The sequence below is a fragment of the Bos indicus genome, chromosome 4 (genome assembly GCF_029378745.1).
Source record: "Bos indicus isolate NIAB-ARS_2022 breed Sahiwal x Tharparkar chromosome 4, NIAB-ARS_B.indTharparkar_mat_pri_1.0, whole genome shotgun sequence".
Lineage (NCBI taxonomy): Eukaryota > Metazoa > Chordata > Mammalia > Artiodactyla > Bovidae > Bos > Bos indicus.
In genome coordinates this window covers 47,791,394-47,805,848 of record NC_091763.1, presented here as the reverse complement: position 1 = coordinate 47,805,848, position 14,455 = coordinate 47,791,394, and the positions used below count along the sequence as shown (strand labels likewise).

Sequence of the window (14,455 nt, the reverse complement as noted above, 5' to 3'; positions counted from 1 at the left end):
AATCGTAGGCAATTGGATGTGACTAGAGAGTGTCACTGCAGATGGTGACTGCAGCCATGAAATTAAAAGACGCTTACTCCTTGGAAGAAAAGTTATGACCAACCTAGATAGCATATTGAAAAGCAGAGACATTACTTTGCCAACAAAGGTCCATCTAATCAAGACTATGGTTTTTCCAGTGGTCATGTATGGATGTGAGAGTTGGACTGTGAAGAGGGCTGAGCGCCGAAGAATTGATGCTTTTGAACTGTGGTGTTGGAGAAGACTCTTGAGAGTCCCTTGGACTGCAAGGAGATCTAACCAGTCCATTCTGAAGGAGATCAGCCCTGGGATTTCTTTGGAATGATGCTAAAGCTGAAACTCCAGTACTTTGGCCACCTCATGCGAAGAGTTGACTCATTGGAAAAGACTCTGATGCTGGGAGGGATTGGGGGCAGGAGGAGAAGGGGATGACAGAAGATGAGATGGCTGGATGGCATCACTGATTCGATGGACGTGAGTCTGAGTGAACTCTGGGAGTTGGTGATGGACAGGGAGTCCTGGTGTGCTGCGATTCATGGGGTCGCAAAAAGTCAGACACAACTGAGCAACTAACTGAACTGAACTGAACTGAGAGAGTGTTCAGAAATCGAGAATCTGATAGAACTGGAAAAGCCAGTTTTGTCTAGACCCCAAGCTGTAAGACACAGGATTGAAGAGATTGGGATTGGCTTCCTCTTAGGCTTTAGGGTATAGAAAACTTCAGGAGAACTTTGCTTTTACCCCAATGAAAAAAACTGGCAATTTACAGAATCATATATTTTCTTCTACCCATCCATCCCAAACTGAGATCCCATACCAACCAAGGAAACCAAATTCTGTAGAGGGACACCTCTCCTAGGAGGGGCAGGACTCATGAATTGCTTCACCATTGACAGAGCAAGGTAGGGGGAGGTGGCCAGCATAGAAGCAAGAAGAAATGAGCTAAAGGAATCTAAAGGCCTAGTGTGGGCTTGCACAGTAGTTCCAAAGAAACCAGGTAGTCCCAGACACAAGGGGAGTTGGCACTCACTGGAAGCTTTATTTCCATAGCCCTCCACCAGAAAAGCAACTTGCTTTACAGAAAATCAAACTGAAAAATTTTGGTTAAAAACCATATTGCCTGCATTAACCAAGAGTGAAAAAACTATGCTGGGATCACCAACTCAGATCTCCTCACTCACCAGGCAAGTGCTGTAAAACATTCTGTCTTAAGGTATAGACAACTATTTCCTCACAGTTAATCAATAAAGATCAACTTATTGATCTTTTAAGATAGAATCTTTTGCTTCAGTATGTGTTTTATCTACAATAAATATCTACAAATATCTAATCATGCATGAACACAAGCACCTCTGCCTTAGTAATGGCTCTGAGCTTTTCAACAAATTTTAAAACTCTCAGGCATAGAAATGTGTTATTCAAGGTTTGGGACTTGAGCAATTTAGTGACTTTAAGCTCTATCATTAGGTGTCAAGAAAGCATGAAAACTTCGCAGATGAAATGCAAAGGGAACTGATGATATCATTGATGGAACAATGCAAAGTTTAAAATCCTTTGCTACTTAAGCTTCTCCAAGGCCTATTTCAGTTCAGGAACTTACTGAGAACCAGAAGAATAGCAAGGTCATCACTGAACTACAATGCCATCCCCCAATTTTTCCTTCCCATTTTAAAAAAATATTGTTTGTTTCTATGTACAAATTCATTTTTAGTATACAAATTTTGAGAAAGACAGACAATGAAATAAAAACCATAATCCCATCAACCAACTATAACCACTGTTAACAACTGAGTGTATATTCTTCCAGACTTGCCTGTGCATTTATATATTTTCAACATTGGTGTCATATATTGTAGACTGTTTCACCTCAAATTTTTGACTCTCTACACAAATCCCTGTCTATCCACATCTTTACTTATTCAGTTGCATTGCCTATATCATGTATGAGAATCTGGTCTAGTAGGCATCAAATACTGTCACACACAACCTAACCCAGAAAATCAAGTGGATGCCATTATTGAATATCTAGATTTTAAAATTTATGCTTTAAGTATATCTAAAGTCCAATTAAGGTACAGCTTTATACTAAGGTATTTTACTCGTATATCACCAAGCATTTAGTTACAGACTAGGGATTACAACTTGAAAATATATAAAAAAAAAAAAACCATATATTTAGAAGTCTACATTTTTAGAGCCATTTAAAAAATAGGCCACCATAAGCTCTGGACTATTCTGAGCACAATGCTGTGAGAGACTCCACTGTAAAATATTTAAGGGAAATTAAAACAGCTTTATTGGCAAAAGGAATCTATACTTGATCCATTTAGAACTGAGCATTCTTTTTTTTAAGTTTTTATTTTGTTCAAGCCTGAGACTCCAGGGAGAGGTAAACCATGGGGGTGGGTGTAGGGGTCGGTCTCCATTTTTCCTGTAAAGATTAAACAGCCTCCTTGATTTGTAGTTTCTTCAACATAAAATGATCAGGTAGCCCTGAGTCATGGTGACAGTATCCCAGTCAGACCCATAACTGTCAGTGTCCTGGGCGTGTTATTTGCTTGTTTTCTTTCGAATGTCTCCAGGCAGCAGTCATCGACCTAAAAGTCAGTGAGCAGGTGGCTGACCTTGATACTGATGGGCACTTCTGCCTCATTTATTTATGAAAATACAGAAAACAGATTCAAGGTTTGCATTATAAGAAGGAATATTCTTTTTCAAAAGAGCACCACAGTCTTCCTACCAAGAGAGATAGATCATGTCCCAATAATCATATATTTCCATTCATATATAATGAATTCCAGAAAATGTATTTGAAAGTCGAGTATCTGAGTTAAACTGTAGGCATATATAGAATGTTCTGCTTCTTGAGAGCTCAGGACATTATAGAATTCATAATTGTGATGAAAAACACCATTTTTTCCTGAATATGCTATGAAGACATATTGTTTAATACATTAAGAACAATAAACATTATAGGTAATAAAAATTTGTTGTTCAGTCACTGAGTGTCATCGTATCTGACTCGTTGTGACCCCACGGACTACAGCACTCCAGGCTTCCTTGCCCTTCACCATCTCCCAGAGTTTGCTCAAACTCATGTCCATTGAGTCAGTGATGACAGCCAACCATCTTATCCTCTGTCGTCCCCTTCTCTTCCTGCTTTCAGTCTTTCCCAGCATCAGGGTCTTTTCCAATGGGTAGTTTTTCACATCAGGTGGCCAAAGTATTGGAGTTTCAGCTTCAGCATCAGTCCTTCCAATGAATATTCAAGGTTGATTTCCTTTAGGATTGACTGGTGAGATTTCCTTGCAGTCCAAGAGACTCTCAAGAGTCTCCTCCAGCACCACAGTTTGAAAACATCAGTTCTTTGGCACTCAGCCTTCTATATGGTCCAACTCTCACATTCATACAGGACTACTGGAAAAATTGTAACTTTGATTGGATGGACCTTTGTTGGCAAAGTGATGTCCTTGCTTTTTAATACACTGAATAGGTTTGTCATAACTTTACTTCCAAGGAGCAAATGTCTTTTAATTTTATGCCTGCAGTTACCATCTGCAGTGATTTTGGAGCCCAAGAAAAATCTCTCACCGTTTCCATTTTTTCCCCATCCATTTGCCATGAAGTAATGGGACTGGATGCCATGATCTTAGTTTTTTGAATGTTGAGCATTAAGCCAGCTTTTTCACCTTCATCAAGAAGCTCTTTAGTTCCTCTTCGCTTTCTGCAATTAGGGTGGTATCATCTACATTTCTGAAATTGTTGATATCTCTCTTGACAATCTTGATTCCAGCTTGTGCTTCATCCAGCCCAGCATTTCTCATGATGTACTCTGCATGTAAGTTAAATAAACAGAGTGACAATATACAGCCTTGACATACTCCTTTCCCAATTTTTAACCAGTCCATTGTTCCTTGGACAGCAAAGAGATCCAACCAGTCCATCCTAAAGGAAATCAGTCCTGAATGTTCATTGGAAGGACTGATGCTGAAGCTGAAATGCCAATACTTTGGCCACCTATTGCAAAGAACTGACTCATTTGAAAAGACCCTGATGCTGGGAAAGATTGAAGGCAGGAGGAGAAGGGGATGACAGAGGATGAGATGGTCGGGTGGCATCACCAACTCAATGGACATGAGTTTGAGTAAGATCTGGGAGTTGCTGATGGACAGGTAGGCCTGGCATGCTGCAGTCCATGGGGTCGCAAAGAGTTGGACATGACTAAGTGACTGAAATGAACTGAACTGAACTGATTGTTCCATGTCTGGTTCTAACCATGGCTTCTTGACTTGTATACAGGTTTCTCAGGAGGCAGGTAAGGTGGTCAGGTAATACCATCTCTTTAAAAATCTTCCACAGTTTGTTGTGACCCACACAAAGGCTATAGCATAGTCAGTGAAGTAGAAGTAGATGTTTGTCTGAAATTCCCTTGCTCTTTCTATGAGCCAATGGATGTTGGCAATTTGATCTCTGGTTCCTCTGCCTTATCTAAATTGAGTCTGTATATCTGGAGGTTCTTGGTTCACATACTGTTGAAGTCTAACTTAAAGGATTTTGAGCATTACTTTGCTAGCGTGTGAAATGAGTGCAATTGTATGGTAATTTGAACATTCTTTGGCATTGCCTTTCTTTGGAATTGGAATGAAAACTGACCTTTTCCCGTCCTGTGGCCACTGCTGAGTTTTCCAAATTTGCTGGCATATTGAGTGTAGCACTTTCACAGCATTATCTTTTAGGATTTGAAATAGCTCCACTGGAATTCCATTATCTCCACTTGCTTTGTTCATTGTGATGCTTCCTAAGGCCCACTTGACTTCACATTCCAGGATGTCTGGCTCTAGGTTAGTGGCCACACCATCATGGTTATCTGGGTCATTAGGACCTTTTTTGTACATTTCTTCTGTGTATTCTTGCCACCTCTTTTTAATCTCTTCTGCTGCTGTTAGGTCCTTGCTATTTCTGTCCTTTATCATGCCCATCTTTGCATGAAATGTTCTCTTGGTATCTCTAATTTTCTTGAAGAGATCTCTTATCTTTCCCATTCTATTGTTTTCCTCTATTTCTTTGCATTGTTTACTTTAAGAAGGCTTTCTTATCTCTCCTTGCTATTCTCTGGAACTCTGAATTCAGTTGGGTATATCCTCCCCTTTCTCCTTTGCCCTTTGCTTCTATTCTTTTCTCAGCTATTTGTAAGGCCTCCTCAGACATTATAAAATCCATAATTGTGATGAAAAGTCATCATTTTTTGCTTGGATATGCAGTCAAGACATATTATTTAATACATTAAGAACAATAAACATTATAGATAATAAAAATACGTGTTTTGAAATAACTTACCTCAGTTGTCAGTTTTCTTAGCCTTGAGAAGAAACTGTAAAGTTGGAGTAATGACTAGACAATAGAAATTCTATTTAATTAATTAAATTAAATAGAATTAATTAGATTAATTAATTTAATAGAATTAATTGAATTCTATTTAATTAATTCTATTTAATCATGTTTGTTTAACATGTTTTCTTATATATCAGTATGTTTTCTTATAATGGTTTTCAAGAGAAAGTGGAACACCAGCCATTTTCTTCTCTGAGAAGAGGTCAGTGAGTGAACCTCATTTGGATCACTGCTCATTCTCAATCCATACTTAACCCAATTCTTCCATTAATACCCCTTGCCTTGGATGATATTTCAGAAAATTATCTGTAGTCTCCAATTTGTTTTTCTTCCTCTGCTGCTAAGTTCACAGTCAACCATTTGATGTCCATGGAGTATCTGACTGAAGGTCAAGCTAACCAGCCTTCAGCACACCAAACTGCATTACACTGGTATTGGTACCGTCATTCATTTTTTAACAAAAGCAAATGTTCTTGATACTCAGATCACTGGATCAGTCAGTCAGTCAGTCAGTCCTGTCGCTTAGTCATGTCTGACTCTTTGCGACCCCATGAATTGCAGCACTCCAGGCCTCCCTGTCCATCACCAACTCCCGGAGTTCACTCAAACTCACGTCCATCGAATCGTTGATGCCATCCAGCCATCTCATCCTCTGTCGTCCCCTTCTCCTCCTGCCCCCAATCCCTCCCAGCATCAGAGTCTTTTCCAGTGAGTCAACTCTTCACATCAGGTGGCCAAAGTATTGGTTTCAGCTTTAGCATCATTCCTTCCAAAGAACATCCAGGACTGATCTCCTTCAGAATGGACTGGTTGGATCTCCTTGCAGCCCAAGGGACTCTCAAGAGTCTTCTCCAACACCACAGTTCAAAAGCATCAATTCTTCGGTGTTCAGCTTTCTTCACAGTCTAACTCTCACATCCATACATGACCACTGGAAAAACCATAGCCTTGACTAGACGGACCTTTGTTGGCAAAGTAATGTCTCTGCTTTTGAATATGCTGTCTAGGTTGGTCATAACTTCCTTCCAAGGAGTAAGCGTCTTTTAATTTCATGGCTGCAGTCACCATCTGCAGTGATTTTGGAGCCCAGAAAAATAAAGTCTGACACTGTTTCCACTGTTTCCCCATCTATTTGTCATGAAGTGATGGGACCAGATGCCATGATCTTAGTTTTCTGAATGTTGAGCTTTAAGGCAATTTTTTCACTCTCCTCTTTCACTTTCATCAAGAGGCTTTTTATTTCCTATGGATAAACACCCACAAATAATGATTACCAAAAACAGGATTCTGGGAGGCAGACAGAACCAGCATATCATGGCTTAACACTTGTTTGTCAACTGAAGTATGAAAACCCTAATCAGCAGAGTTCTGAAGATCCCACATAGGAGAGTAGGGAGACCATGTAAAAGATGTGTGAGGTCAAAGACTGCCTATATATCTTTGAGGAATAGTCACTGCTGATATCAGGATTAATCAAACAGAAAACATTACAGACATTGTAGCATTTGTTAATACTTAAAACTTTTTAAATTAATTTTTATTGGAATATAGTTGCTTCACAATGTGTTCATTTCTACTCTACAGCAAAATGAATCAGCCATACATACATATATCTCTCCTCCCTTTTGGACTTCCTTCCCATTCAGGTCACCACAGTACTTTAGGGAGAGTTCCCTATACTATTCAGTATGTTCTCATTAGTTATCCATTTTATACACAGTATCAATGGTGTATATATGTCAGTTAATATTTAAATTTAGAAAAATGATTTTTCATAAAACCTTGTGCCCTTCCTTTCCCTAAAAGTGTGCACTTGGACTCTGCCCAGTTTAGAAGACTTGGGACAAGTAATGGTGGAGAGAAGCAGAATCCAAAGCTATGAAGGAGACGAAAAATTCTGATCTTGGACAGGACTCCCTGACAAGTAGACAGAGATGAGAGCCAGAAAGAGCCCTCTGGGGCTTCAGGTTGGGGTGTGGAAGAGGCAAGTGTGGGGCTTGACCTCACACCTACCTTGTTGCCAGTATCTTCTAGTACTTACAAGAGCACACAAATGTATTTCGTGTTTCCCAGGTGACTTTGGTCTTAGTACTGGACATCTTCATTCTAGCCCAGGGACAAAAATAGTGTAAACAAACCCTTATTTGGGGAAAGGAAAATGTGCTATCCAAAATACATCTCCCTTTAAAAAGGGAATCAGCTTTAATTAAAAGTAAATTAATTTGAGAATTAATTAAATCACTCTGCTGTAAATGCTTTCTCTGTGCTGATAAGTGTATGGAAAGATTCAGAACATCTATAATGCTGAGACTAAACAAAGGTCTGATTTGCTCATAAGTTTGAGGTGAAAGCCTAAAGCATAATTCAGTTTGACTTTGCTAGGTTCTGTGCTGTGGTACCAGATAGTACTACTGTTAGTGATGGGCATGCATGGGGGAGGGAAGGCAAGGGGGGAGAGAAAGGAAGGATGTACCTTGGACTGTAGGTCTCACCTGTAGAGCTACCATCCAGGTGGGCTCTCTGAGCCCCAACTGGGAACAGTGTGGTACAGGCCTGTTTTTTCTTCTCCTTGTAGTTGCTTTCCAACTATAAATCTCCTTCTATTTAAGGCCTACCAGATGCCTGGAGGAGCTCCAGGTCTTGATTCTATAGAGTTATCTGGGGTCCCATTACCTGAATCGGTCTCAGATGGGTAGCCAGGTAAGCTGATCCCTCCTGCTGACCAGAGAAAATATCTTTCAAGATTGACCACGAGAATGGCACTGACAGGCTGATTTTGGGGTGTTCTCCATTCATGCTGGATACAGGATAATTTCAGGGCTCTGGTGACCCATGGGCCAGAGCCATCCATATGAGCCACATTGGTCAGATCTTGCCAACTTGTGCTCTGACCACAGAGCTGCTTCCAGTCTCCAGAACCTGAAGGCAGTGGGTGTGGCAGCCTTGACCTTGTGCCCATGTCTGAAAATGGTTGTTAAGATTAGAGTAATAGCAGTGTCATGAGAGGTAGGGTGTTTCTTGATGTATTTTGATAGAGCCTGTACATTTGTGGAGTGTTGGAAGAGGGTTGAAATGAAGATGATTTACAGACTGCGGCAAGAAGCTGAGGTTATAGAGAATCTTGCTAATGATAGATCAGGACTAGAAGACAAAGGTCTGGAGAGTTGGAGTTGGCTGTGACATTGCATTTGAGAAAGAAATGCATAGGCCATATGATGATGACATTTGCGATGATGGCAAAAGCCAGGGCTGGTGTGCTATACAGTAGGTCCTTATTAGCTATGTATTTTATGTATCAGTTCAGTTCAGTTCAGTCGCTCAGTCGTCTCTGACTCTTTGTGACCCTGGGAATTGCAGCATGCTAGGCCTCCCTGTCCATCAACAACTCCCGGAGTTCACTCAGACTCACATCCATCAAGTCAGTGATGCCATCCAGCCATCTCATCCTCTGTCGTCCCCTTCTCCTCGTGCCACCAATCCCTCCCAGCATCAGAGTCTTTTCCAATGAGTCAACTCTTCGCATGAGGTGGCCAAAGTTCTGGAGTTTCAGCTTTAGCATCGTTCCTTCCAAAGAAATCCCAGGGCTGATCTCCTTCAGAATGGACTGGTTGGATCTCCTTGCAGCCCAAGGGACTCTCAAGAGTCTTCTCCAACACCACAGTTCTAAAGCATCAATTCTTCGGTGCTCAGCTTTCTTCATAGTCCAACTCTCACATCCATACATGACCACTGGAAAAACCATAGCCTTGACTAGACGGACCTTTGTTGGCAAAGTAATGTCTCTGTTTTTGAGTATGCTATCTAAGTTGGTCATAACTTTCCTTCCAAGGAGTAAGCGTCTTTTGATTTCATGGCTGCAGTCATCATCTGCAGTGGTTTTGGAGCCCAAAAAAATAAAGTCTGACACTGTTTCCACTGTTTCCCCATCTATTTCCCATGAAGTGATAGGACAGGATGCCATGATCTTAGTTTTCTGAATGTTGAGCTTTAAGCCAACTTTTTCACTCTCCTCTTTCACTTTCATCAAGAGGCTTTTTAGTTCCTCTTCACTTTCTGCCAGAAGGGTGGTGTCATCTGCATATCTGAGGTTATTGATATTTCTCCCGGCAATCTTGATTCCAGTTTGTGCTTCTTCCAGTCCAGCGTTTCTCATTATGTACTCTGCATATAAGTTAAATAAACAGGGTGACAATATACAGCGTTGACGTACTCCTTTTCCTATTTGGAACCAGTCTGTTGCTCCATGTCCAGTTCTAACTATTGCTTCCTGACCTGCATACAAATTTCTCAAGAGGCAGGTCAGGTGGTCTGGTATTCCCATTTCTTTAAGAATTTTCCACAGTTTATTGTGATCCACACAGTCAAAGGCTTTGGCTTGGTCAATAAAGCAGAAATAGATGTTTTTCTGGAACTCTCTTGCTTTTTTAATGATCCAAAGGATGTTGGCAATTTGATCTCTGGTTCCTCTGCCTTTTCTAAAACCAGCTTGAACATCAGGAAGTTCATGGTTCACGTATTGCTGAAGCCTGGCTTGGAGAATTTTGAGCATTACTTTACTAGCATGTGAGATGAGTGCAATTGTGCGGTAGTTTGAGCATTCTTTGGCATTGCCTTTCTTTGGGATTGGAATGAAAACTGACCTTTCCCAGTCCTGTGGCCACAGCTGAGATTTCCAAATTTGCTGGCATATTGAGTGCAACACTTTCACAGCATCATCTTTCAGGATTTGAAAGAGCTCAACTTGAATTCCATCACCTCCACTAGCTTTGTTCATAGTGATGCTTTCTAAGGCCCGCTTGACTTCACATTCCAGGATGTCTGGCTCTAGGTCAGTGATCACATCATCGTGATTATCTGGGTCATGAAGATCTTTTTTGTACAGTTCTTCTGTGTATTCTTGCCACCTCTTCTTAATATCTTCTGCTTCTGTTAGGTCTATACCATTTCTGTCCTTTATCAAGCCCATCTTTGCATGAAATGTTCCCTTGGTATCTCTGATTTTCTTGAAGAGATCCCTAGTCTTTCCCATTCTGTTGTTTTCCTCTATTTCTTTGCATTGATCGCTAAGTAAGGCTTTCTTATCTCTCCTAGCTATTCTTTGGAACTCTGCATTCAGATGCTTATATCTTTCCTTTTCTCCTTTGCTTTTCGCTTCTCTTCTTTTCACAGCTATTTGTAAGGCCTCCCCAGACAGCCATTTTGCTTCTTTGCATTTCTTTTCCATGGGGATGGTCTTGATCCCTGTCTCCTGTACAGTGTCACGAACCTCATTCCGTAGTTCATCAGGCACTCTATCTATCAGATCTAGGCCCTTAAATGTATTTCTCACTTCCATTGTATAATCATAAGGGATTTAATTTAGGTCATACCTGAATGGTCTAGTGGTTTTCCCTACTTTCTTCAATTTAAGTCTTAATTTGGTAATAAGGAGTTCATGATCTGAGCCACAAGCAGCAGTATAGTAGTGTGTATATATATCAACTTTTAAATGACATGGTTTTGCTGACTGTGTCATTCTGCAGGATTGGTATGAGAGTTTGATGGCTGAAAACCACAGGGCATCTGCTAAACAGACCACACGACATTGCATTTTCATCCGCGGATGAGGCGTATTTGTGAAGTCACATGATTCCTTTATTGTCTATTTAATCTGAGCTGTGGGGGGCGGAAGGCTGCAGAATGAGTAGATCCGAGGAATGAGATTTGCCATTGTATTGCATGAGTGTTCTTTGGAAAAACAGAACTTCTAAATCAGTGGAAGCTTTCACTGAACCCTGGCTCAGGTTCCTGCAGCACTGGTGGCCTTCCTGCTGTGATCTCGTGGTCATGGTGCTACAGTTGTGCAGACTTGAATGTCTGGGCTGTGCTGCTTGGTATTTTTTCCAGTGTTTATTTTTCATTTCTAACCAGATCTCAAGCATTTTGATGTGTACTGATTTGTTTAACCGAAGATACTCTTCATAACTCATATTAGACAATTCATGTGATAAGACACTGACTTGCGTTAGGGATGAACCTAATGGGTAATTTTGCCTTTTCCTTTCAATCATTCCTATTTCTGCTTTTTCCCTCACCTAGAGAATGGAGTAAGCCTCCCTAAACAAGATACTGCAGTAGAAGTGATAAGTGGAAGATCTGACAATTATTTTAAGGAAATTGCATTTTAATCTTTAAATATGTAAGACTAGAGATGATTTTGGAGAGGGCAATGGCACCCCACTCCAGTGTTCTTGCCTGGAGGATCCCATGGATAGAGGAGCCTGGTGGGCTGTAGTCCACGGGGTCGCTAAGGGTCAGACATGACTGAGCGACTTCCCTTTCACTTTTCACTTTCATGCATTGGTGAAGGAAATGGCAACCCACTCCAGTGTTCTTGCCTGGAGAATCCCGGGGACAGGGAAGCCTGGTGGGCTGCCATCTATGGGGTCTCACAGAGTCGGACACGACTGAAGGGACTTAGCAGCAGCAGCAGAAAAGATTTTGGGTTAATGTTTTGATGGCTTTTCCCCCTTTGATGTCCAACTTGCAGGAGTTCTTTTTTTCTCTGTGAATTTCAATGGCTTTTGGAGGGTACATGATACTTAGACAGTTGGGAGTTCTTAGTAATTCTGCGCAGCAAAAGTGTCCAGCAAGCCTGCTTGCATGGACTCACCTGTGTAAGATCAGGGCACTCAGAGCACAAAGGTATGGAGAATTGTCACTTTTGTATTAGGGCAAAAGGAAGAAGAAACCTAGCCCTTGAACCAGGAAAGGGCCCTGATTTAACATAAAGTTAATCTCTCAAATACAGGACTCTTGATGTGGATGGAGTCAGGTTGGGGCTCACCAGAGCAGGCTGTGTACTAGTTCCTTGGCCCCACACAGCATCACTTTGGTTTGGTTTTAAAGATTTTTTTTTTTTATGCAGACAATTTTTAAGTCTTTATTAAATTTGCTACAATATTGCTTCTGTTTTATGTTTTGTCTTTTGGCAGAGAGGCATGTAGATTCTTAGCTCCCCAAATGGGGCTGGAACCTGTACCCCTGCCTTGGAAGGCAAAGTCTTAACCACTGGACCACTAGGGAAGTCCCCCAACAGAATCACGTTGGGTGTTAGTGGATTTTTAATTTCTTAATGAGACACAAATGATTTTGACAACTAGGTGTGCTTCTCAGGTGTCCAGTGAATAGCAGTCAATTTCCTTTTCTCCCCATAAGCCTTAGGACATTGACTGGAAGCCACTGTGGGATCTTGCATCCTAAGATCATGTCAATATTCTGGAAAAACAGACCCAAGGACTGCCTATAATAATAACAGCAGGCACTTATATGTCAGCCTTTGGAAGTATTTTAAGTATTTTTTGTTGGTGGTGTAGTAACTGTAGATTTCTGATGCAGAAGTTTTCCAGTGAGGAAACCAAGTTGAAAGAGGGGAGGTAAACTGCCTAAGGGCCCTCGGGTTTTGTGTAAAGTGAAAGTGAAGTTGCTCAGTAGTGTCTGACTCTTTGCGACCCCATAGACTGTAGCCTACCCGGCTCCTCTGTCCATGGGATTTTCCAGGCAATAGCACTGGAGTGGATTGCCATTTCCTTCTCCAGGGGATCTTCCCAACCCAGGGCTCGAACCTGGGTCTCCTGCATTGTAGACAGATGCTTTACCGTCTGAGCCACCAGGGAAGTATAGGGGTTTTGTGTAGTGGGGCCAGAATTTGAAGCCAGACAGTCGGTTTCCATGTCTTAACCACTGCACCCTACTCTGTCCCCTAGCTGTCATCCTACCAGACCTGCTTTCATTTACCTGAAAGCCTGCTGCAGGAGGCCAACTAATCCATGAAGTTATGTCATGGAAAGGTGGAATGCACAGTTTTTATCAGAGTGAAATAAACTTCAGGCCCTATCCACTGGGGCCCAAACATTTGCCAAGGTGACTTTCTACCCTCAAACCTATTTGAATATTCTTCGAGGCCCTGTATTACTAGATTCAGGATATAAGCATTTGGCTTCAGCAGATGCTCCAGGCTTCTCTGAAAAGATGTATACCTGTCCTAATATAAAGAAGAATGGAGTGACAAAGTAAACTTGGGCTCCACACTAGGTCAGACCACATGGTTAGTTTCCTAGGTGGGGTAAAGCACTGAACTGCCCTGGGGTTTCCAGAGGACATGTGTAGAGCTGCAGATTGATTTGATGAGGCAGGGGAACTTCTCTCTCCTCCTTCCCATTCAGTGACCCCAGAAACTTAAAGAGAACCACAAACTCAATAAAAGCAAGATGAATACCTTTCTGATCTGTGAAAGAAGCACAGAGGGATAGCAGGAAAGTCCAGAGCCTGGGCCTTGAACAAGAAAGTGGAGTGGGAACTTTCTTGGCAGTCCAGTGGTTAAGACTTTGCCTTCATATTTGGGGGAAGTAGGGGGCGGTTAAATCCCTGGTTGGAGAGTTAAGATCTCATGTGCCTCAGGGCCCAAAACCCAGAATAGAAACAACAGAAACGATATTGTAGCAAGTTTAATAAAGACTTTAAAAATGATCCACATGAAAAAAAAAAAAATCTTAGAGTGACCAGCAGAAGGGTCCTGGGGGAGAGGAAAGTCACCAGCCTTTGTGGATGGAGAATTCAAGAGGAGGGTTGAGAACACAGAGGATAATTCTCACTTGCTTCAGGCTTTTACCTGGGGCCTTGCTTTAAGGGTGGTATTCAGTCGTCTGTGGGCAAGGAGAGCATTAAAGTACTATATGATGATTATACATCTATTTTTTTAAAGATGCTACTGGTTTGTAAAATTCTGCCCAGTCCCTAGAAACCTCCAAAAGGGTCTCTGAATTCCAGTGTTCCGGCATCTCAGTGACATCTCTCAAAGTGCCTCGTTCATCTAGAAGCAGCAAGAAACCCTTTGCAGACAATATGACTTGATGATTCTCTTGGAAAAAATATGATTTTTGTAACTATTTGTAAGTTCTATCAACTCACTGATTCAATACATGTATATTAAGTGTGAACATGTGCCAGACTTACACTCTCACTGAGCATACAAGGAGAATAGGGCCCAGGACTAATAGATCAG

The 14,455-nt window shown here is 41.4% G+C and overlaps 1 long non-coding RNA gene and 1 other non-coding gene across 2 annotated transcripts in view; one reads left to right on the top strand and one right to left on the bottom strand.

The window, feature by feature from the left end:
• LOC139182701 (uncharacterized) overlaps positions 1 to 14,455 on the top strand; it is a 697,507-nt gene that overhangs the window by 637,231 nt on the left and 45,821 nt on the right. The gene's annotated exons all lie outside the window — the stretch shown is intronic.
• Positions 12,996 to 13,067, bottom strand: TRNAC-ACA (transfer RNA cysteine (anticodon ACA)). Its single transcript has one exon. It is a non-coding gene; the product is annotated as a tRNA-Cys (tRNA).